This window comes from Lepidochelys kempii, chromosome 12, assembly GCF_965140285.1.
Source record: "Lepidochelys kempii isolate rLepKem1 chromosome 12, rLepKem1.hap1, whole genome shotgun sequence".
Lineage (NCBI taxonomy): Eukaryota > Metazoa > Chordata > Testudines > Cheloniidae > Lepidochelys > Lepidochelys kempii.
In genome coordinates, this window is record NC_136391.1 from 785,349 (window position 1) to 807,765 (window position 22,417).

A 22,417-nucleotide genomic window follows, 5' to 3' on the forward strand; every position below is an offset into this window, starting at 1 on the left:
GCAGCGGCACTGGAGCTAGCAAACAGAGCTGTAAACGGGAGTTTGAGTGGGAGTTCTCTTGGAGGATAAGGCATTTGTGTGTGTGTTTGGTTTTGTATTGGTGGTATCTGTTTGTGTAGAGGCTTGGAGGGGCTTTGTGCTGGGAGAGAAGATGAGCCCTGATTAGCGGGCGGGGCTTCGCTGATTAGGGGTCCTATGAAGGTAGCCGCCAGTCAGGCAGCGTCACAGACAGCTGCAGGGGCACAGGAGCTAGCAAACAGAGCTGTAAACAGGGGAGTTTGAGTGGGAGTTCTGTTGGAGGAGAAGGTATTTGTGTGTGTTTGTTTTTGTATTGGTAGTATCTCTATGTGTAGGGGCTTTGTGCTGGGAGAAAAGCTGAGCCTTAATTAGGGGGCGGGGCTTCACTGACTAGAGGTCCGATTAAAGGTAGCAGCCAGTCAGGCAGCAGCACAGACAGCTGCAGCGGCACAGGAGCTAGCAAAGAGAGCTGTAAACAGGGGAGTTTGAGTGGGAGTTCTGTTGGAGGAGAAGGTATTTGTGTGTGTTTGCTTTTGTATTTGTACAGGCTTGGAGGGGCTTTGTGCTGGGAGAGAAGCTGAGCCCTGATTAGGGGGCGGGGTTTCACTGACTAGGGGTCCTATAAAGGTAGCCGCCAGTCAGGCAGCGGCACAGGAGCTAGCAAACAGAGCTGTAAACAGGGGAGTTTGAGTGGGAGTTCTGTTGGAGGAGAAGGTATTTGTGTGTGTTTGGTTTTGTGTTGGTGGTATCTGTATGTGTAGTGCTTTGTGCTGAGAGAGAAGCTGAGCCCTGATTAGGGGGCGGGGCTTCACTGACTAGGGGTCCTATAAAGGGAGCAGCCAGTCAGGCAGCGGCACAGACAGCTGCAGCGGTACAGGAGCCAGCAAACAGAGCTGTAAACAGGGGAGTTTGAGTGGGAGTTCTGTTGGAGGAGAAGGCATTTGTGTGTGTGTTTGGTTTTGTATTGGTGGTATCTGTGTGTGTAGAGGCTTGGAGGGGCTTTGTGCTGGGAGAGAAGCTGAGCCCTGATTAGGGGGCGGGGCTTCACTGACTAGGGGTCTTATAAAGGGAGCAGCCAGTCAGGCAGCGACACAGACAGCTGCAGCGGTACAGGAGCTAGCAAACAGAGCTGTAAACGGGGTAGTTTGAGTGGGAGTTCTGTGGGAGGAGAAGGTATTTCTTTGTGTGTTTGGTTTTGTATTTGTAGAGGCTTGGAGGGGCTTTGTGCTGGGAGAGAAGCTGAGCCCTGATTAGGGGGCGGGGCTTCACTGACTAGGGGTCCTATAAAGGTACCAGCCAGTCAGGCAGCGTCACAGACAGCTGCAGCGGCACTGGAGCTAGCAAACAGAGCTGTAAACGGGAGTTTGAGTGGGAGTTCTGTTGGAGGAGAAGGTATTTGTGTGTGTTTGGTTTTGTATTGGTAGTATCTGTATGTGTATAGGCTTGGAGGGGCTTTGTGCTGGGAGAGAAGCTGAGCCCTGATTAGGGGGCGGGGCTTCGCTGACTAGGGGTCCTATGATTGTAGCAGCCAGTCAGGCAGCGTCACAGACAGCTGCAGCGGTACAGGAGCTAGCAAACAGAGCTGTAAACAGGGGAGTTTGAGTGGGAGTTCTGTTGAAGGAGAAGGTATTTGTGTGTGTGTGTTTGGTTTTGTATTGTTAGTATCTGTATATGCAGGGGCTTTGTGCTGGGAGAGAAGCTGAGCCCTGATTAGGGGGCGGGGCTTCGCTGACTAGGGGTCCTATGATTGTAGCAGACAGTCAGGCAGCGTCACAGACAGCTGCAGGGGCACAGGAGCTAGCAAAGAGAGCTGTAAACAGGGGAGTTTGAGTGGGAGTTCGGTTGGAGGAGAAGGTGTTTGTGTGTGTTTGGTCTTGTATTGGTAGTATCTGTATGTGTAGAGGCTTGGAGGGGCTTTGTGCTGGGAGCGAAGCTGAGCCCTGATTAGGGGGCGGGGCTTCACTGACAAGGGGTCCTATAAAGGTAGCAGCCAGTCAGGCAGCGGCACTGGAGCTAGCAAACAGAGCTGTAAACAGGGGAGTTTGAGTGGGAGTTCTGTTGGAGGAGAAGGTATTTGTGTGTGCTTGGTTTTGTGTTGGTGGTATCTGTATGTGTAGGGGCTTTGTGCTGGGAGAGAAGCTGAGCCCTGATTAGGGGGCGGGGCTTCACTGACGAGGGGTCCTATAAAGGGAGCAGCCAGTCAGGCAGCGGCACAGACAGCTGCAGCGCCACAGGAGCTAGCAAACAGAGCTGTAAACAGGGGAGTTTGAGTGGGAGTTCTGTTGGAGGAGAAGGTATTTGTGTGTGTTTGGTTTTTTATTGGTAGTATCTGTATGTGTAGAGGCTTGGAGGGGCTTTGTGCTGGGAGAGAAGCTGAGCCCTGATTAGGGGGCGGGGCTTCACTGACGAGGGGTCCTATAAAGAGCAGCCAGTCAGGCAGCGACACAGACAGCTGCAGCGGTACAGGAGCTAGCAAACAGAGCTGTAAACGGGAGTTTGAGTGGGAGTTCTGTTGGAGGAGAAGGCATTTGTGTGTTTGGTTTTGTATTGGTGGTATCTGTATGTGTAGAGGCTTGGAGGGGCTTTGTGCTGGGAGAGAAGCTGAGCCCTGATTAGGGGGCGGGGCTTCACTGACGAGGGGTCCTATAAAGGGAGCAGCCAGTCAGGCAGTGACACAGACAGCTGTAGCGGTACAGGAGCTAGCAAACAGAGCTGTAAACAGGGGAGTTTGAGTGGGAGTTCTGTTGGAGGAGAAGGTGTTTGTGTGTGTGTTTGGTCTTGTATTGGTAGTATCTGTATGTGTAGAGGCTTGGAGGGGCTTTGTGCTGGGAGCGAAGCTGAGCCCTGATTAGGGGGCGGGGCTTCACTGACAAGGGGTCCTATAAAGGTAGCAGCCAGTCAGGCAGCGGAACAGGAGCTAGCAAACAGAGCTGTAAACAGGGGAGTTTGAGAGGGAGTTCTGTTGGAGGAGAAGGTATTTGTGTGTGTGTGTTTGGTTTTGTATTGGTAGTATCTGTATGTGTAGGGGCTTTGTGCTGGGAGAGAAGCTGAGCCCTGGTTAGGGGGCGGGGCTTGACTGATAAGGGTTCCTATAAAGGTAGCAGCCAGTCAGGCAGCGGCACAGACAGCTGCAGCGGCACAGGAGCTAGCAAACAGAGCTGTAAACAGGGGAGTTTGAGTGGGAGTTCTGTTGGAGGAGAAGGTATTTGTGTGTGCTTGGTTTTGTATTGGTGGTATCCGTATGTGCAGGGGCTTTGTGCTGGGAGAGAAGCTGAGCCCTTATTAGGGGGTGGGGCTTCCCTGACTAGGGGTCCTATAAAGGTAGCAGCCAGTCAGGCAGCGGCCCAGGAGCTAGCAAACAGAGCTGTAAACAGGGGAGTTTGAGTGGGAGTTCTGTTGGAGGAGAAGGTATTTCTTTGTGTGTTTGGTTTTGTATTGGTAGTATCTGTATGTGTATAGGCTTGGAGGGGCTTTGTGCTGGGAGAGAAGCTGAGCCCTGATTAGGGGGCGGGGCTTCGCTGACTAGGGGTCCTATGATTGTAGCAGCCAGTCAGGCAGCGTCACAGACAGCTGCAGCGGTACAGGAGCTAGCAAACAGAGCTGTAAACAGGGGAGTTTGAGTGGGAGTTCTGTTGAAGGAGAAGGTATTTGTGTGTGTGTGTTTGGTTTTGTATTGTTAGTATCTGTATATGCAGGGGCTTTGTGCTGGGAGAGAAGCTGAGCCCTGATTAGGGGGCGGGGCTTCGCTGACTAGGGGTCCTATGATTGTAGCAGACAGTCAGGCAGCGTCACAGACAGCTGCAGGGGCACAGGAGCTCGCAAAGAGAGCTGTAAACAGGGGAGTTTGAGTGGGAGTTCGGTTGGAGGAGAAGGTATTTGTGTGTGTGTGTTTGGTTTTGTATTGTTAGTATCCGTATGTGCAGGGGCTTTGTGCTGGGAGAGAAGCTGAGCCCTTATTAGGGGGCGGGGCTTCCCTGACTAGGGGTCCTATAAAGGTAGCAGCCAGTCAGGCAGCGGCACTGGAGCTAGCAAACAGAGCTGTAAACGGGAGTTTGAGTGGGAGTTCTGTTGGAGGAGAAGGTATTTGTGTGTGCTTGGTTTTGTGTTGGTGGTATCTGTATGTGTAGGGGCTTTGTGCTGGGAGAGAAGCTGAGCCCTGATTAGGGGGCGGGGCTTCACTGACGAGGGGTCCTATAAAGGGAGCAGCCAGTCAGGCAGCGACACAGACAGCTGCAGCGGTACAGGAGCTAGCAAACAGAGCTGTAAACAGGGGAGTTTGAGTGGGAGTTCTGTTGGAGGAGAAGGTGTTTGTGTGTGTGTTTGGTCTTGTATTGGTAGTATCTGTATGTGTAGAGGCTTGGAGGGGCTTTGTGCTGGGAGCGAAGCTGAGCCCTGATTAGGGGGCGGGGCTTCACTGACAAGGGGTCCTATAAAGGTAGCAGCCAGTCAGGCAGCGGCACTGGAGCTAGCAAACAGAGCTGTAAACAGGGGAGTTTGAGAGGGAGTTCTGTTGGAGGAGAAGGTATTTGTGTGTGTGTGTTTGGTTTTGTATTGGTAGTATCTGTATGTGTAGGGGCTTTGTGCTGGGAGAGAAGCTGAGCCCTGGTTAGGGGGCGGGGCTTGACTGATAAGGGTTCCTATAAAGGTAGCAGCCAGTCAGGCAGCGGCACAGACAGCTGCAGCGGCACAGGAGCTAGCAAACAGAGCTGTAAACAGGGGAGTTTGAGTGGGAGTTCTGTTGGAGGAGAAGGTATTTGTGTGTGCTTGGTTTTGTATTGGTGGTATCCGTATGTGCAGGGGCTTTGTGCTGGGAGAGAAGCTGAGCCCTTATTAGGGGGTGGGGCTTCCCTGACTAGGGGTCCTATAAAGGTAGCAGCCAGTCAGGCAGCGGCACAGGAGCTAGCAAACAGAGCTGTAAACAGGGGAGTTTGAGTGGGAGTTCTGTTGGAGGAGAAGGTATTTGTGTGTGCTTGGTTTTGTGTTGGTGGTATCTGTATGTGTAGGGGCTTTGTGCTGGGAGAGAAGCTGAGCCCTGATTAGGGGGCGGGGCTTCACTGACGAGGGGTCCTATAAAGGGAGCAGCCAGTCAGGCAGCGACACAGACAGCTGCAGCGGTACAGGAGCTAGCAAACAGAGCTGTAAAGAGGGGAGTTTGAGTGGGAGTTCTGTGGGAGGAGAAGGTATTTGTTTGTGTGTTTGGTTTTGTATTTGTAGAGGCTTGGAGGGGCTTTGTGCTGGGAGAGAAGCTGAGCCCTGATTAGGGGGCGGGGCTTCACTGACTAGGGGTCCTACAAAGGGAGCAGCCAGTCAGGCAGCGGCACAGGAGCTAGCAAACAGAGGTGTAAACAGGGGAGTTTGAGTGGAGTTCTGCTGGAGGAGAAGGTATTTGTGTGTGTTTGGTTTTGTATTGGTAGTATCTGTATGTTCAGGGGCTTTGTGCTGGGAGAGAAGCTGAGCCCTTATTAGGGGGCGGGGCTTCCCTGACTAGGGGTCCTATAAAGGTAGCAGCCAGTCAGGCAGCAGCACTGGAGCTAGCAAACAGAGCTGTAAACGGGAGTTTGAGTGGGAGTTCTGTTGGAGGATAAGGCATTTGTGTGTGTGTTTGGTTTTGTATTGGTGGTATCGGTGTGTGTAGAGGCTTTGAGGGGCTTTGTGCTGGGAGAGAAGCTGAGCCCTGATTAGGGGGCAGGGCTTCACTGACTAGGGGTCCTACAAAGGGAGCAGCCAGTCAGGCAGTGGCACAGGAGCTAGCAAACAGAGGTGTAAACAGGGGAGTTTGAGTGGAGTTCTGCTGGAGGAGAAGGTATTTGTGTGTGTTTGGTTTTGTATTGGTAGTATCTGTATGTGTAGGGGCTTTGTGCTGGGAGAGAAGCTGAGCCCTGATTAGGGGGCGGGGCTTCACTGACTAGGGGTCCTACAAAGGGAGCAGCCAGTCAGGCAGCGGCACAGGAGCTAGCAAACAGAGCTGTAAACAGGGGAGTTTGAGTGGGAGTTCTGTTGGAGGAGAAGATATTTGTGTGTGCTTGGTTTTGTATTTGTAGAGGCTTGGAGGGGCTTTGTGCTGGGAGAGAAGCTGAGCCCTGAATAGGGGGCGGGGCTTCACTGACTAGGGGTCCTATAAAGGTACCAGCCAGTCAGGCAGCGGCACAGACAGCTGCAGCGGTACAGGAGCTAGCAAACAGAGCTGTAAACGGGGTAGTTTGAGTGGGAGTTCTGTTGGAGGAGAAGGCATTTGTGTGTGTGTTTGGTTTTGTATTGGTGGTATATGTATGTGTATCGGCTTGGAGGGGCTTTGTGCTGGGAGAGAAGATGAGCCCTGATTAGGGGGCGGGGCTTCCCTGACTAGGGGTCCTATGAAGGTAGCCGCCAGTCAGGCAGCGTCACAGACAGCTGCAGGGGCACAGGAGCTAGCAAACAGAGCTGTAAACAGGGGAGTTTGAGTGGGAGTTCTGTTGGAGGAGAAGGCATTTGTGTGTGTGTTTGGTTTTGTATTGGTGGTATCCGTATGTGCAGGGGCTTTGTGCTGGGAGAGAAGCTGAGCCCTTATTAGGGGGCGGGGCTTCCCTGACTAGGGGTCCTATAAAGGTAGCAGCCAGTCAGGCAGCGGCACAGGAGCTAGCAAACAGAGCTGTAAACAGGGGAGTTTGAGTGGGAGTTCTGTTGGAGGAGAAGGTATTTGTGTGTGTTTGGTTTTGTATTGGTAGTATCTGTATGTGTAGAGGCTTGGAGGGGCTTTGTGCTGGGAGCGAAGCTGAGCCCTAATTAGGGGGCGGGGCTTCACTGACAAGGGGTCCTATAACGGTAGCAGCCAGTCAGGCAGCGGAACAGGAGCTAGCAAACACAGCTGTAAACAGGGGAGTTTGAGTGGTAGTTCTGTTGGAGGAGATGGTATTTGTGTGTGTTTGGTTTTGTGTTGGTGGTATCTGTATGTGTAGGTGCTTTGTGCTGAGAGAGAAGCTGAGCCCTGATTAGGGGGCGGGGCTTCACTGACTAGGGGTCCTATAAAGGCAGCAGCCAGTCAGGCAGCGGCACAGACAGCTGCAGGGGCACAGGAGCTAGCAAAGAGAGCTGTAAACAGGGGAGTTTGAGTGGGAGTTCTGTTGGAGGAGAAGGTATTGGTGTGTGTGTGTGTTTGGTCTTGTATTGGTGGTATCTGTATGTGTAGAGGCTTGGAGGGGCTTTGTGCTGGGAGAGAAGCTGAGCCCTGATTAGGGGGCGGGGCTTCACTGACGAGGGGTCCTATAAAGGGAGCAGCCAGTCAGGCAGCGACACAGACAGCTGCAGCGGTACAGGAGCTAGCAAACAGAGCTGTAAACAGGGGAGTTTGAGAGAGAGTTCTGTTGGAGGAGAAGGTATTTGTGTGTGTTTGGTTTTGTATTGGTAGTATCTGTATGTGTAGAGGCCTGGAGGGGCTTTGTGCTGGGAGAGAAGCTGAGCCCTGATTAGGGGGCGGGGCTTCACTGACTAGGGGTCCTATAAAGGTACCAGCCAGTCAGGCAGCGGCACAGACAGCTGCAGCGGCACTGGAGCTAGCAAACAGAGCTGTAAACGGGAGTTTGAGTGGGAGTTCTGTTGGAGGAGAAGGCATTTGTGTGTGTGTTTGGTTTTGTATTGGTGGTATCTGTGTGTGTAGAGGCTTGGAGGGGCTTTGTGCTGGGAGAGAAGCTGAGCCCTGATTAGGGGGCGGGGCTTCACTGACTAGGGGTCCTATATAGGTACCAGCCAGTCAGGCAGCGGCACAGACAGCTGCAGCGGTACAGGAGCTAGCAAACAGAGCTGTAAACGGGGTAGTTTGAGTGGGAGTTCTGTGGGAGGAGAAGGTATTTGTGTGTGTGTTTGGTTTTGTATTGTTAGTATCCGTATGTGCAGGGGCTTTGTGCTGGGAGAGAAGCTGAGCCCTGATTAGGGGGCGGGGCTTCCCTGACTAGGGGTCCTATAAAGGTGGCAGCCAGTCAGGCAGCGGCACTGGAGCTAGCAAACAGAGCTGTAAACGGGAGTTTGAGTGGGAGTTCTCTTGGAGGATAAGGCATTTGTGTGTGTGTTTGGTTTTGTATTGGTGGTATCTGTTTGTGTAGAGGCTTGGAGGGGCTTTGTGCTGGGAGAGAAGATGAGCCCTGATTAGCGGGCGGGGCTTCGCTGATTAGGGGTCCTATGAAGGTAGCCGCCAGTCAGGCAGCGTCACAGACAGCTGCAGGGGCACAGGAGCTAGCAAACAGAGCTGTAAACAGGGGAGTTTGAGTGGGAGTTCTGTTGGAGGAGAAGGTATTTGTGTGTGTTTGTTTTTGTATTGGTAGTATCTCTATGTGTAGGGGCTTTGTGCTGGGAGAAAAGCTGAGCCTTAATTAGGGGGCGGGGCTTCACTGACTAGAGGTCGGATTAAAGGTAGCAGCCAGTCAGGCAGCAGCACAGACAGCTGCAGCGGCACAGGAGCTAGCAAAGAGAGCTGTAAACAGGGGAGTTTGAGTGGGAGTTCTGTTGGAGGAGAAGGTATTTGTGTGTGTTTGCTTTTGTATTTGTACAGGCTTGGAGGGGCTTTGTGCTGGGAGAGAAGCTGAGCCCTGATTAGGGGGCGGGGTTTCACTGACTAGGGGTCCTATAAAGGTAGCCGCCAGTCAGGCAGCGGCACAGGAGCTAGCAAACAGAGCTGTAAACAGGGGAGTTTGAGTGGGAGTTCTGTGGGAGGAGAAGGTATTTGTGTGTGTTTGGTTCTGTATTTGTAGAGGCTTGGAGGGGCTTTGTGCTGGGAGAGAAGCTGAGCCCTGAATAGGGGGCGGGGCTTCACTGACGAGGGGTCCTATAAAGGGAGCAGCCAGTCAGGCAGCGGCCCAGGAGCTAGCAAACAGAGCTGTAAACAGGGGAGTTTGAGTGGGAGTTCTGTTGGAGGAGAAGGTATTTGTGTGTGTTTGGTTTTGTATTGGTAGTATCTGTATGTGTATAGGCTTGGAGGGGCTTTGTGCTGGGAGAGAAGCTGAGCCCTGATTAGGGGGCGGGGCTTCGCTGACTAGGGGTCCTATGATTGTAGCAGCCAGTCAGGCAGCGTCACAGACAGCTGCAGCGGTACAGGAGCTAGCAAACAGAGCTGTAAACAGGGGAGTTTGAGTGGGAGTTCTGTTGAAGGAGAAGGTATTTGTGTGTGTGTGTTTGGTTTTGTATTGTTAGTATCTGTATATGCAGGGGCTTTGTGCTGGGAGAGAAGCTGAGCCCTGATTAGGGGGCGGGGCTTCGCTGACTAGGGGTCCTATGATTGTAGCAGACAGTCAGGCAGCGTCACAGACAGCTGCAGGGGCACAGGAGCTAGCAAAGAGAGCTGTAAACAGGGGAGTTTGAGTGGGAGTTCGGTTGGAGGAGAAGGTATTTGTGTGTGTGTGTTTGGTTTTGTATTGTTAGTATCCGTATGTGCAGGGGCTTTGTGCTGGGAGAGAAGCTGAGCCCTTATTAGGGGGCGGGGCTTCCCTGACTAGGGGTCCTATAAAGGTAGCAGCCAGTCAGGCAGCGGCACTGGAGCTAGCAAACAGAGCTGTAAACGGGAGTTTGAGTGGGAGTTCTGTTGGAGGAGAAGGTATTTGTGTGTGCTTGGTTTTGTGTTGGTGGTATCTGTATGTGTAGGGGCTTTGTGCTGGGAGAGAAGCTGAGCCCTGATTAGGGGGCGGGGCTTCACTGACGAGGGGTCCTATAAAGGGAGCAGCCAGTCAGGCAGCGACACAGACAGCTGCAGCGGTACAGGAGCTAGCAAACAGAGCTGTAAACAGGGGAGTTTGAGTGGGAGTTCTGTTGGAGGAGAAGGTGTTTGTGTGTGTGTTTGGTCTTGTATTGGTAGTATCTGTATGTGTAGAGGCTTGGAGGGGCTTTGTGCTGGGAGCGAAGCTGAGCCCTGATTAGGGGGCGGGGCTTCACTGACAAGGGGTCCTATAAAGGTAGCAGCCAGTCAGGCAGCGGCACTGGAGCTAGCAAACAGAGCTGTAAACAGGGGAGTTTGAGTGGGAGTTCTGTTGGAGGAGAAGGTATTTGTGTGTGCTTGGTTTTGTGTTGGTGGTATCTGTATGTGTAGGGGCTTTGTGCTGGGAGAGAAGCTGAGCCCTGATTAGGGGGCGGGGCTTCACTGACGAGGGGTCCTATAAAGGGAGCAGCCAGTCAGGCAGCGGCACAGACAGCTGCAGCGCCACAGGAGCTAGCAAACAGAGCTGTAAACAGGGGAGTTTGAGTGGGAGTTCTGTTGGAGGAGAAGGTATTTGTGTGTGTTTGGTTTTTTATTGGTAGTATCTGTATGTGTAGAGGCTTGGAGGGGCTTTGTGCTGGGAGAGAAGCTGAGCCCTGATTAGGGGGCGGGGCTTCACTGACGAGGGGTCCTATAAAGAGCAGCCAGTCAGGCAGCGACACAGACAGCTGCAGCGGTACAGGAGCTAGCAAACAGAGCTGTAAACGGGAGTTTGAGTGGGAGTTCTGTTGGAGGAGAAGGCATTTGTGTGTTTGGTTTTGTATTGGTGGTATCTGTATGTGTAGAGGCTTGGAGGGGCTTTGTGCTGGGAGAGAAGCTGAGCCCTGATTAGGGGGCGGGGCTTCACTGACGAGGGGTCCTATAAAGGGAGCAGCCAGTCAGGCAGTGACACAGACAGCTGCAGCGGTACAGGAGCTAGCAAACAGAGCTGTAAACAGGGGAGTTTGAGTGGGAGTTCTGTTGGAGGAGAAGGTGTTTGTGTGTGTGTTTGGTCTTGTATTGGTAGTATCTGTATGTGTAGAGGCTTGGAGGGGCTTTGTGCTGGGAGCGAAGCTGAGCCCTGATTAGGGGGCGGGGCTTCACTGACAAGGGGTCCTATAAAGGTAGCAGCCAGTCAGGCAGCGGAACAGGAGCTAGCAAACAGAGCTGTAAACAGGGGAGTTTGAGAGGGAGTTCTGTTGGAGGAGAAGGTATTTGTGTGTGTGTGTTTGGTTTTGTATTGGTAGTATCTGTATGTGTAGGGGCTTTGTGCTGGGAGAGAAGCTGAGCCCTGGTTAGGGGGCGGGGCTTGACTGATAAGGGTTCCTATAAAGGTAGCAGCCAGTCAGGCAGCGGCACAGACAGCTGCAGCGGCACAGGAGCTAGCAAACAGAGCTGTAAACAGGGGAGTTTGAGTGGGAGTTCTGTTGGAGGAGAAGGTATTTGTGTGTGCTTGGTTTTGTATTGGTGGTATCCGTATGTGCAGGGGCTTTGTGCTGGGAGAGAAGCTGAGCCCTTATTAGGGGGTGGGGCTTCCCTGACTAGGGGTCCTATAAAGGTAGCAGCCAGTCAGGCAGCGGCACAGGAGCTAGCAAACAGAGCTGTAAACAGGGGAGTTTGAGTGGGAGTTCTGTTGGAGGAGAAGGTATTTGTGTGTGTTTGCTTTTGTATTTGTACAGGCTTGGAGGGGCTTTGTGCTGGGAGAGAAGCTGAGCCCTGATTAGGGGGCGGGGCTTCACTGACGAGGGGTCCTATAAAGGGAGCAGCCAGTCAGGCAGCGACACAGACAGCTGCAGCGGTACAGGAGCTAGCAAACAGAGCTGTAAAGAGGGGAGTTTGAGTGGGAGTTCTGTGGGAGGAGAAGGTATTTGTTTGTGTGTTTGGTTTTGTATTTGTAGAGGCTTGGAGGGGCTTTGTGCTGGGAGAGAAGCTGAGCCCTGATTAGGGGGCGGGGCTTCACTGACTAGGGGTCCTACAAAGGGAGCAGCCAGTCAGGCAGCGGCACAGGAGCTAGCAAACAGAGGTGTAAACAGGGGAGTTTGAGTGGAGTTCTGCTGGAGGAGAAGGTATTTGTGTGTGTTTGGTTTTGTATTGGTAGTATCTGTATGTTCAGGGGCTTTGTGCTGGGAGAGAAGCTGAGCCCTGAATAGGGGGCGGGGCTTCACTGACTAGGGGTCCTATAAAGGGAGCAGCCAGTCAGGCAGCGGCACAGACAGCTGCAGCGCCACAGGAGCTAGCAAACAGAGCTGTAAACAGGGGAGTTTGAGTGGGAGTTCTGTTGGAGGAGAAGGTATTTGTGTGTGTTTGCTTTTGTATTTGTACAGGCTTGGAGGGGCTTTGTGCTGGGAGAGAAGCTGAGACCTGATTAGGGGGTGGGGCTTCACTGACCAGGGGTTCTATAAAGGGAGCAGCCAGTCAGGCAGCGACACAGACAGCTGCAGCGGTACAGGAGCTAGCAAACAGAGGTGTAAACAGGGGAGTTTGAGTGGGAGTTCTGTTGGAGGAGAAGGTATTTGTGTGTGTTTGGTTTTTTATTGGTAGTATCTGTATGTGTAGAGGCTTGGAGGGGCTTTGTGCTGGGAGAGAAGATGAGCCCTGATTAGGGGGCGGGGCTTCACTGACTAGGGGTTCTATAAAGGGAGCAGCCAGTCAGGCGGTGGCACGGACAGCTGCAGCGGCCCAGGAGCTAGCAAACAGAGCTGTAAACAGGGGAGTTTGAGTGGGAGTGCTGTTGGAGGAGAAGGTATTTGTGTGTGTGTGTTTGGTTTTGTATTGTTAGTATACGTATGTGCAGTGGCTTTGTGCTGGGAGAGAATTTGAGCCCTTATTAGGGGGCGGGGCTTCCCTGACTAGGGGTCCTATAAAGGTAGCAGCCAGTCAGGCAGCAGCACTGGAGCTAGCAAACAGAGCTGTAAACGGGAGTTTGAGTGGGAGTTCTGTTGGAGGATAAGGCATTTGTGTGTGTGTTTGGTTTTGTATTGGTGGTATCTGTGTGTGTAGAGGCTTTGAGGGGCTTTGTGCTGGGAGAGAAGCTGAGCCCTGATTAGGGGGCAGGGCTTCACTGACTAGGGGTCCTACAAAGGGAGCAGCCAGTCAGGCAGTGGCACAGGAGCTAGCAAACAGAGGTGTAAACAGGGGAGTTTGAGTGGAGTTCTGCTGGAGGAGAAGGTATTTGTGTGTGTTTGGTTTTGTATTGGTAGTATCTGTATGTGTAGGGGCTTTGTGCTGGGAGAGAAGCTGAGCCCTGATTAGGGGGCGGGGCTTCACTGACTAGGGGTCCTATAAAGGTACCAGCCAGTCAGGCAGCGGCACAGACAGCTGCAGCGGTACAGGAGCTAGCAAACAGAGCTGTAAACGGGGTAGTTTGAGTGGGAGTTCTGTTGGAGGAGAAGGCATTTGTGTGTGTGTTTGGTTTTGTATTGGTGGTATATGTATGTGTATCGGCTTGGAGGGGCTTTGTGCTGGGAGAGAAGATGAGCCCTGATTAGGGGGCGGGGCTTCCCTGACTAGGGGTCCTATGAAGGTAGCCGACAGTCAGGCAGCGTCACAGACAGCTGCAGGGGCACAGGAGCTAGCAAACAGAGCTGTAAACAGGGGAGTTTGAGTGGGAGTTCTGTTGGAGGAGAAGGCATTTGTGTGTGTGTTTGGTTTTGTATTGGTGGTATCCGTATGTGCAGGGGCTTTGTGCTGGGAGAGAAGCTGAGCCCTTATTAGGGGGCGGGGCTTCCCTGACTAGGGGTCCTATAAAGGTAGCAGCCAGTCAGGCAGCGGCACAGGAGCTAGCAAACAGAGCTGTAAACAGGGGAGTTTGAGTGGGAGTTCTGTTGGAGGAGAAGGTATTTGTGTGTGTTTGGTTTTGTATTGGTAGTATCCGTATGTGCAGGGGCTTTGTGCTGGGAGAGAAGCTGAGCCCTTATTAGGGGGCGGGGCTTCCCTGACTAGGGGTCCTATAAAGGTAGCAGCCAGTCAGGCAGCGGCACTGGAGCTAGCAAACAGAGATGTAAACGGGAGTTTGAGTGGGAGTTCTGTTGGAGGAGAAGGTATTTGTGTGTGTGTTTGGTCTTGTATTGGTAGTATCTGTATGTGTAGAGGCTTGGAGGGGCTTTGTGCTGGGAGCGAAGCTGAGCCCTAATTAGGGGGCGGGGCTTCACTGACAAGGGGTCCTATAACGGTAGCAGCCAGTCAGGCAGCGGAACAGGAGCTAGCAAACACAGCTGTAAACAGGGGAGTTTGAGACGGAGTTCTGTTGGAGGAGAAGGTATTTGTGTGTGTGTGTTTGGTTTTGTATTGGTAGTATCTGTATGTGTAGGGGCTTTGTGCTGGGAGAGAAGCTGAGCCCTGGTTAGGGGGCGGGGCTTGACTGATAAGGGGTCCTATAAAGGTAGCGGCACAGACAGCTGCAGCGGCACAGGAGCTAACAAACAGAGCTGTAAACAGGGGAGTTTGAGTGGGAGTTCTGTTGGAGGAGAAGGTATTTGTGTGTGCTTGGTTTTGTATTGGTAGTATCTGTATGTGTAGGGGCTTTGTGCTGGGAGAGAAGCTGAGCCCTGATTAGGGGGCGGGGCTTCACTGACTAGGGGTCCTATAAAGGTACCAGCCAGTCAGGCAGCGGCACAGACAGCTGCAGCGGCACTGGAGCTAGCAAACAGAGCTGTAAACGGGAGTTTGAGTGGGAGTTCTGTTGGAGGAGAAGGCATTTGTGTGTGTGTTTGGTTTTGTATTTGTAGAGGCTTGGAGGGGCTTTGTGCTGGGAGAGAAGCTGAGCCCTGAATAGGGGGCGGGGCTTCACTGACGAGGGGTCCTATAAAGGGAGCAGCCAGTCAGGCAGCGGCCCAGGAGCTAGCAAACAGAGCTGTAAACAGGGGAGTTTGAGTGGGAGTTCTGTTGGAGGAGAAGGTATTTGTGTGTGTTTGGTTTTGTATTGGTAGTATCTGTATGTGTATAGGCTTGGAGGGGCTTTGTGCTGGGAGAGAAGCTGAGCCCTGATTAGGGGGCGGGGCTTAGCTGACTAGGGGTCCTATGATTGTAGCAGCCAGTCAGGCAGCGTCACAGACAGCTGCAGGGGCACAGGAGCTAGCAAACAGAGCTGTGAACAGGGGAGTTTGAGTGGGAGTTCTGTTGGAGGAGAAGGTATTTGTTTGTGTGTGTTTGGTTTTGTATTGGTGGTATCTGTATGTGTAGAGGCTTGGAGGGGCTTTGTGCTGGGAGAGAAGCTGAGCCCTGATTAGGGGGCGGCGCTTCACTGACGAGGGGTCCTATAAAGGGAGCAGCCAGTCAGGCAGCGACACAGACAGCTGCAGCGGTACAGGAGCTAGCAAACAGAGCTGTAAACAGGGGAGTTTGAGTGGGAGTTCTGTTGGAGGAGAAGGTGTTTGTGTGTGTGTTTGGTCTTGTATTGGTAGTATCTGTATGTGTAGAGGCTTGGAGGGGCTTTGTGCTGGGAGAGAAGCTGAGCCCTGATTAGGGGGCGGGGCTTCGCTGACTAGGGGTCCTATGATTGTAGCAGCCAGTCAGGCAGCGACACAGACAGCTGCAGCGGTACAGGAGCTAGCAAACAGAGCTGTAAACAGGGGAGTTTGAGTGGGAGTTCTGTTGGAGGAGAAGGTATTTGTGTGTGCTTGGTTTTTTATTGGTAGTATCTGTATGTGCAGGGGCTTTGTGCTGGGAGAGAAGCTGAGCCCTGATTAGGGGGCGGGGCTTCCCTGACTAGGGGTCCTATAAAAGTAGCAGCCAGTCAGGCAACGGCCCAGGAGCTAGCAAACAGAGCTGTAAACAGGGGAGTTTGAGTGGGAGTTTGTTGGAGGAGAAGGCATTTGTGTGTGTGTTTGGTTTTGTATTGGTGGTATCTGTGTGTGTAGAGGCTTGGAGGGGCTTTGTGCTGGGAGAGAAGCTGAGCCCTGATTAGGGGGCGGGGCTTCACTGACTAGGGGTCCTATAAAGGGAGCAGCCAGTCAGGCAGCGACACAGACAGCTGCAGCGGTACAGGAGCTAGCAAACAGAGCTGTAAACGGGAGTTTGAGTGGGAGTTCTGTTGGAGGAGAAGGCATTTGTGTGTGTGTTTAGTTTTGTATTGGTGGTATCTGTATGTGTAGAGGCTTGGAGGGGCTTTGTGTTGGGAGCGAAGCTGAGCCCTGATTAGGTTGCGGGGCTTCACTGACTAGGGGTCCTATAAAGGTAGCAGCCAGTCAGGCAGCGGAACAGGAGCTTGCAAACTGAGCTGTAAACAGTGGAGTTTGAGAGAGAGTTCTGTTGGAGGAGAAGGTATTTGTGTGTGTGTGTTTGGTTTTGTATTGTTAGTATACGTATGTGCAGCGGCTTTGTGCTGGGAGAGAATCTGAGCCCTTATTAGGGGGCGGGGCTTCCCTGACTAGGGGTCCTATAAAGGTACCAGCCAGTCAGGCAGCGGCACAGACAGCTGCAGCGGCACTGGAGCTAGCAAACAGAGCTGTAAACGGGAGTTTGAGTGGGAGTTCTGTTGGAGGAGAAGGCATTTGTGTGTGTGTTTGGTTTTGTATTGGTGGTATCTGTGTGTGTAGAAGCTTGGAGGGGCTTTGTGCTGGGAGAGAAGCTGAGCCCTGATTAGGGGGCGGGGCTTCACTGACTAGGGGTCTTATAAAGGGAGCAGCCAGTCAGGCAGCGACACAGACAGCTGCAGCGGTACAGGAGCTAGCAAACAGAGCTGTAAACGGGGTAGTTTGAGTGGGAGTTCTGTGGGAGGAGAAGGTATTTCTTTGTGTGTTTGGTTTTGTATTTGTACAGGCTTGGAGGGGCTTTGTGCTGGGAGAGAAGCTGAGACCTGATTAGGGGGTGGGGCTTCACTGACCAGGGGTCCTATAAAGGTAGCAGCCAGTCAGGCAGCAGCACAGACAGCTGCAGCGGCACAGGAGCTAGCAAAGAGAGCTGTAAACGGGAGTTTGAGTGGGAGTTCTGTTGGAGGAGAAGGTATTTGTGTGTGTTTGGTTTTTTATTGGTAGTATCTGTATGTGTAGGGTCTTTGTGCTGGGAGAGAAGCCTGGCCCTGATTAGGGGGCGGGGCTTCACTGACGAGGGGTCCTATAAAGGGAGCAGCCAGTCAGGCAGCGACACAGACAGCTGCAGCGGTACAGGAGCTAGCAAACAGAGCTGTAAACAGGGGAGTTTGAGTGGGAGTTCTGTGTTAAGGAGAAGGCATTTGTTTGTGTGTGTTTGGTTTTGTATTGGTGGTATCTGTATGTGTAGAGGCTTGGAGGGGCTTTGTGCTGGGAGAGAAGCTGAGCCCAGATTAGGGGGCGGGGCTTCACTGACGAGGGGTCCTATAAAGGGAGCAGCCAGTCAGGCAGCGACACAGACAGCTGCAGCGGTACAGGAGCTAGCAAACAGAGCTGTAAACGGGAGTTTGAGTGGGAGTTCTGTTGGAGGAGAAGGCATTTGTGTGTGTGTTTGGTTTTGTATTGGTGGTATCTGTATGTGTAGAGGCTTGGAGGGGCTTTGTGCTGGGAGAGAAGATGAGCCCTGATTAGGGGGCGGGGCTTCACTGACTAGGGGTCCTATAAAGGTAGCAGCCAGTCAGGCAGCGGAACAGGAGCTTGCAAACTGAGCTGTAAACAGGGGAGTTTGAGAGAGAGTTCTGTTGGAGGAGAAGGTATTTGTGTGTGTTTGGTTTTGTGTTGGTGGTATCTGTATGTCTAGGTGCTTTGTGCTGAGAGAGAAGCTGAGCCCTGATTAGGGGGCGGGGCTTCACTGACAAGGGGTCCTATAAAGGTAGCAGCCAGTCAGGCAGCGTAACAGGAGCTAGCAAACAGAGCTGTAAACAGGGGAGTTTGAGTGGGAGTTCTGTTGGAGGAGAAGGCATTTGTGTGTGTGTTTGGTTTTGTATTGGTGGTATCTGTGTGTGTAGAGGCTTGGAGGGGCTTTGTGCTGGGAGAGAAGATGAGCCCTGATTAGCGGGCGGGGCTTCGCTGATTAGGGGTCCTATGAAGGTAGCAGCCAGTCAGGCAGCGGCACAGGAGCTAGCAAACAGAGCTGTAAACAGGGGAGTTTGAGTGGGAGTTCTGTTGGAGGAGAAGGTATTTGTGTGTGTTTGGTTTTGTATTGGTAGTATCTGTATGTGTATAGGCTTGGAGGGGCTTTGTGCTGGGAGAGAAGCTGAGCCCTGATTAGGGGGCGGGGCTTCGCTGACTAGGGGTCCTATGATTGTAGCAGACAGTCAGGCAGCGTCACAGACAGCTGCAGGGGCACAGGAGCTAGCAAAGAGAGCTGTAAACAGTGGAGTTTGAGTGGGAGTTCGGTTGGAGGAGAAGGTATTTGTGTGTGTGTGTTTGGTTTTGTATTGTTAGAATCCGTATGTGCAGGGGCTTTGTGCTGGGAGAGAAGCTGAGCCCTTATTAGGGGGCGGGGCTTCCCTGACTAGGGGTCCTATAAAGGTAGCAGCCAGTCAGGCAGCGGCACTGGAGCTAGCAAACAGAGCTGTAAACAAGGGAGTTTGAGTGGGAGTTCTGTGGGAGGAGAAGGTATTTGTGTGTGTGTTTGGTTTTGTATTTGTAGAGGCTTGGAGGGGCTTTGTGCTGGGAGAGAAGCTGAGCCCTGAATAGGGGGCGGGGCTTCACTGACGAGGGGTCCTATAAAGGGAGCAGCCAGTCAGGCAGCGGCCCAGGAGCTAGCAAACAGAGCTGTAAACAGGGGAGTTTGAGTGGGAGTTCTGTTGGAGGAGAAGGTATTTGTGTGTGTTTGGTTTTGTATTGGTAGTATCTGTATGTGTAGGGGCTTTGTGCTGGGAGAGAAGCCTGGCCCTGATTAGGGGGCGGGGCTTCACTGACGAGGGGTCCTATAAAGGGAGCAGCCAGTCAGGCAGCGACACAGACAGCTGCAGCGGTACAGGAGCTAGCAAACAGAGCTGTAAACAGGGGAGTTTGAGTGGGAGTTCTGTTGGAGGAGAAGGTATTTGTGTGTGTTTGGTTTTGTATTGGTAGTATCTGTATGTGTATAGGCTTGGAGGGGCTTTGTGCTGGGAGAGAAGCTGAGCCCTGATTAGGGGGCGGGGCTTCGCAGACTAGGGGTCCTATGATTGTAGCAGACAGTCAGGCAGCGTCACAGACAGCTGCAGGGGCACAGGAGCTAGCAAAGAGAGCTGTAAACAGGGGAGTTTGAGTGGGAGTTCGGTTGGAGGAGAAGGTATTTGTCTGTGTGTGTTTGGTTTTGTGTTGGTGGTATCTGTATGTGTAGGGGCTTTGTGCTGGGAGAGAAGCTGAGCCCTTATTAGGGGGCGGGGCTTCCCTGACTAGGGGTCCTATAAAGGTAGCAGCCAGTCAGGCAGCGGTACAGCAGCTAGCAAACTGAGCTGTAAACGAGGTAGTTTGAGTGGGAGTTCTGTTGGAGGAGAAGGTATTTGTCTGTGTGTGTTTGGTTTTGTGTTGGTGGTATCTGTATGTGTAGGGGCTTTGTGCTGGGAGAGAAGCTGAGCCCTGATTAGGGGGCGGCGCTTCACTGACGAGGGGTCCTATAAAGGGAGCAGCCAGTCAGGCAGTGACACAGACAGCTGCAGCGGTACAGGAGTTAGCAAACAGAGCTGTAAACAGGGGAGTTTGAGTGGGAGTTCTGTTGGAGGAGAAGGTGTTTGTGTGTGTGTTTGGTCTTGTATTGGTAGTATCTGTATGTGTAGAGGCTTGGAGGGGCTTTGTGCTGGGAGCGAAGCTGAGCCCTGATTAGGGGGCGGGGCTTCACTGACCAGGGGTCCTATAAAGGTAGCAGCCAGTCAGGCAGCGGAACAGGAGCTAGCAAACAGAGCTGTAAACAGGGGAGTTTGAGAGGGAGTTCTGTTGGAGGAGAAGGTATTTGTGTGTGTGTGTTTGGTTTTGTATTGGTAGTATCTGTATGTGTAGGGGCTTTGTGCTGGGAGAGAAGCTGAGCCCTGGTTAGGGGGCGGGGCTTCCCTGACTAGGGGTCCTATGAAGGTAGCCACCAGTCAGGCAGCGTCACAGACAGCTGCAGGGGCACAGGAGCTAGCAAACAGAGCTGTAAACAGGGGAGATTGAGTGGGAGTTCTGTTGGAGGAGAAGGCATTTGTGTGTGTGTTTGGTTTTTTATTGGTGGTATCCGTATGTGCAGGGGCTTTGTGCTGGGAGAGAAGCTGAGCCCTTATTAGGGGGCGGGGCTTCCCTGACTAGGGGTCCTATAAAGGTAGCAGCCAGTCAGGCAGCGGCACAGGAGCTAGCAAACAGAGCTGTAAACAGGGGAGTTTGAGTGGGAGTTCTGTTGGAGGAGAAGGTATTTGTGTGTGCTTGGTTTTGTGTTGGTGGTATCTGTATGTGTAGGGGCTTTGTGCTGGGAGAGAAGCTGAGCCCTGATTAGGGGGCGGGGCTTCACTGACGAGGGGTCCTATAAAGGGAGCAGCCAGTCAGGCAGCGACACAGACAGCTGCAGCGGTACAGGAGCTAGCAAACAGAGCTGTAAACAGGGGAGTTTGAGTGGGAGTTCTGTGGGAGGAGAAGGTATTTGTGTGTGTTTGGTTTTGTGTTGGTGGTATCTGTATGTGTAGGGGCTTTGTGCTGGGAGAGAAGCTGAGCCCTGATTAGGGGGCGGGGCTTCACTGACTAGGGGTCCTATAAAGGGAGCAGCCAGTCAGGCAGCGACACAGACAGCTGCAGCGGTACAGGAGCTAGCAAACAGAGCTGTAAACAGGGGAGTTTGAGTGGGAGTTCTGTGGGAGGAGAAGGTATTTGTGTGTGTGTTTGGTTTTGTATTTGTAGAGGCTTGGAGGGGCTTTGTGCTGGGAGAGAAGCTGAGCCCTGAATAGGGGGCGGGGCTTCACTGATGAGGGGTCCTATAAAGGGAGCAGCCAGTCAGGCAGCGGCCCAGGAGCTAGCAAACAGAGCTGTAAACAGGGGAGTTTGAGTGGGAGTTCTGTTGGAGGAGAAGGTATTTGTGTGTGTTTGGTTTTGTATTGGTAGTATCTGTATGTGTAGGGGCTTTGTGCTGGGAGAGAAGCCTGGCCCTGATTAGGGGGCGGGGCTTCACTGACGAGGGGTCCTATAAAGGGAGCAGCCAGTCAGGCAGCGACACAGACAGCTGCAGCGGTACAGGAGCTAGCAAACAGAGCTGTAAACAGGGGAGTTTGAGTGGGAGTTCTGTTGGAGGAGAAGGTATTTGTGTGTGTTTGGTTTTGTATTGGTAGTATCTGTATGTGTATAGGCTTGGAGGGGCTTTGTGCTGGGAGAGAAGCTGAGCCCTGATTAGGGGGCGGGGCTTCGCAGACTAGGGGTCCTATGATTGTAGCAGACAGTCAGGCAGCGTCACAGACAGCTGCAGGGGCACAGGAGCTAGCAAAGAGAGCTGTAAACAGGGGAGTTTGAGTGGGAGTTCGGTTGGAGGAGAAGGTATTTGTCTGTGTGTGTTTGGTTTTGTGTTGGTGGTATCTGTATGTGTAGGGGCTTTGTGCTGGGAGAGAAGCTGAGCCCTTATTAGGGGGCGGGGCTTCCCTGACTAGGGGTCCTATAAAGGTAGCAGCCAGTCAGGCAGCGGTACAGCAGCTAGCAAACTGAGCTGTAAACGAGGTAGTTTGAGTGGGAGTTCTGTTGGAGGAGAAGGTATTTGTGTGTGTTTGGTTTTGTGTTGGTGGTATCTGTATGTGTAGGGGCTTTGTGCTGGGAGAGAAGCTGAGCCCTGGTTAGGGGGCGGGGCTTGACTGATAAGGGTTCCTATAAAGGTAGCAGCCAGTCAGGCAGCGGCACAGACAGCTGCAGCGGCACAGGAGCTAGCAAACAGAGCTGTAAACAGGGGAGTTTGAGTGGGAGTTCTGTTGGAGGAGAAGGTATTTGTGTGTGCTTGGTTTTGTATTGGTGGTATCTGTATGTGTATCGGCTTGGAGGGGCTTTGTGCTGGGAGAGAAGATGAGCCCTGATTAGGGGGCGGGGCTTCCCTGACTAGGGGTCCTATGAAGGTAGCCACCAGTCAGGCAGCGTCACAGACAGCTGCAGGGGCACAGGAGCTAGCAAACAGAGCTGTAAACAGGGGAGATTGAGTGGGAGTTCTGTTGGAGGAGAAGGCATTTGTGTGTGTGTTTGGTTTTTTATTGGTGGTATCCGTATGTGCAGGGGCTTTGTGCTGGGAGAGAAGCTGAGCCCTTATTAGGGGGCGGGGCTTCCCTGACTAGGGGTCCTATAAAGGTAGCAGCCAGTCAGGCAGCGGCACAGGAGCTAGCAAACAGAGCTGTAAACAGGGGAGTTTGAGTGGGAGTTCTGTTGGAGGAGAAGGTATTTGTGTGTGCTTGGTTTTGTGTTGGTGGTATCTGTATGTGTAGGGGCTTTGTGCTGGGAGAGAAGCTGAGCCCTGATTAGGGGGCGGGGCTTCACTGACGAGGGGTCCTATAAAGGGAGCAGCCAGTCAGGCAGTGACACAGACAGCTGCAGCGGCACAGGAGCTAGCAAACAGAGCTGTAAACAGGGGAGTTTGAATGGGAGTTCTGTTGGAGGAGAAGATATTTGTGTGTGCTTGGTTTTGTATTTGTAGAGGCTTGGAGGGGCTTTGTGCTGGGAGAGAAGCTGAGCCCTGAATAGGGGGCGGGGCTTCACTGACTAGGGGTCCTATAAAGGTACCAGCCAGTCAGGCAGCGGTACAGGAGCTAGCAAACAGAGCTGTAAACGGGGTAGTTTGAGTGGGAGTTCTGTTGGAGGAGAAGGCATTTGTGTGTGTGTTTGGTTTTGTATTGGTGGTATATGTATGTGCAGGGGC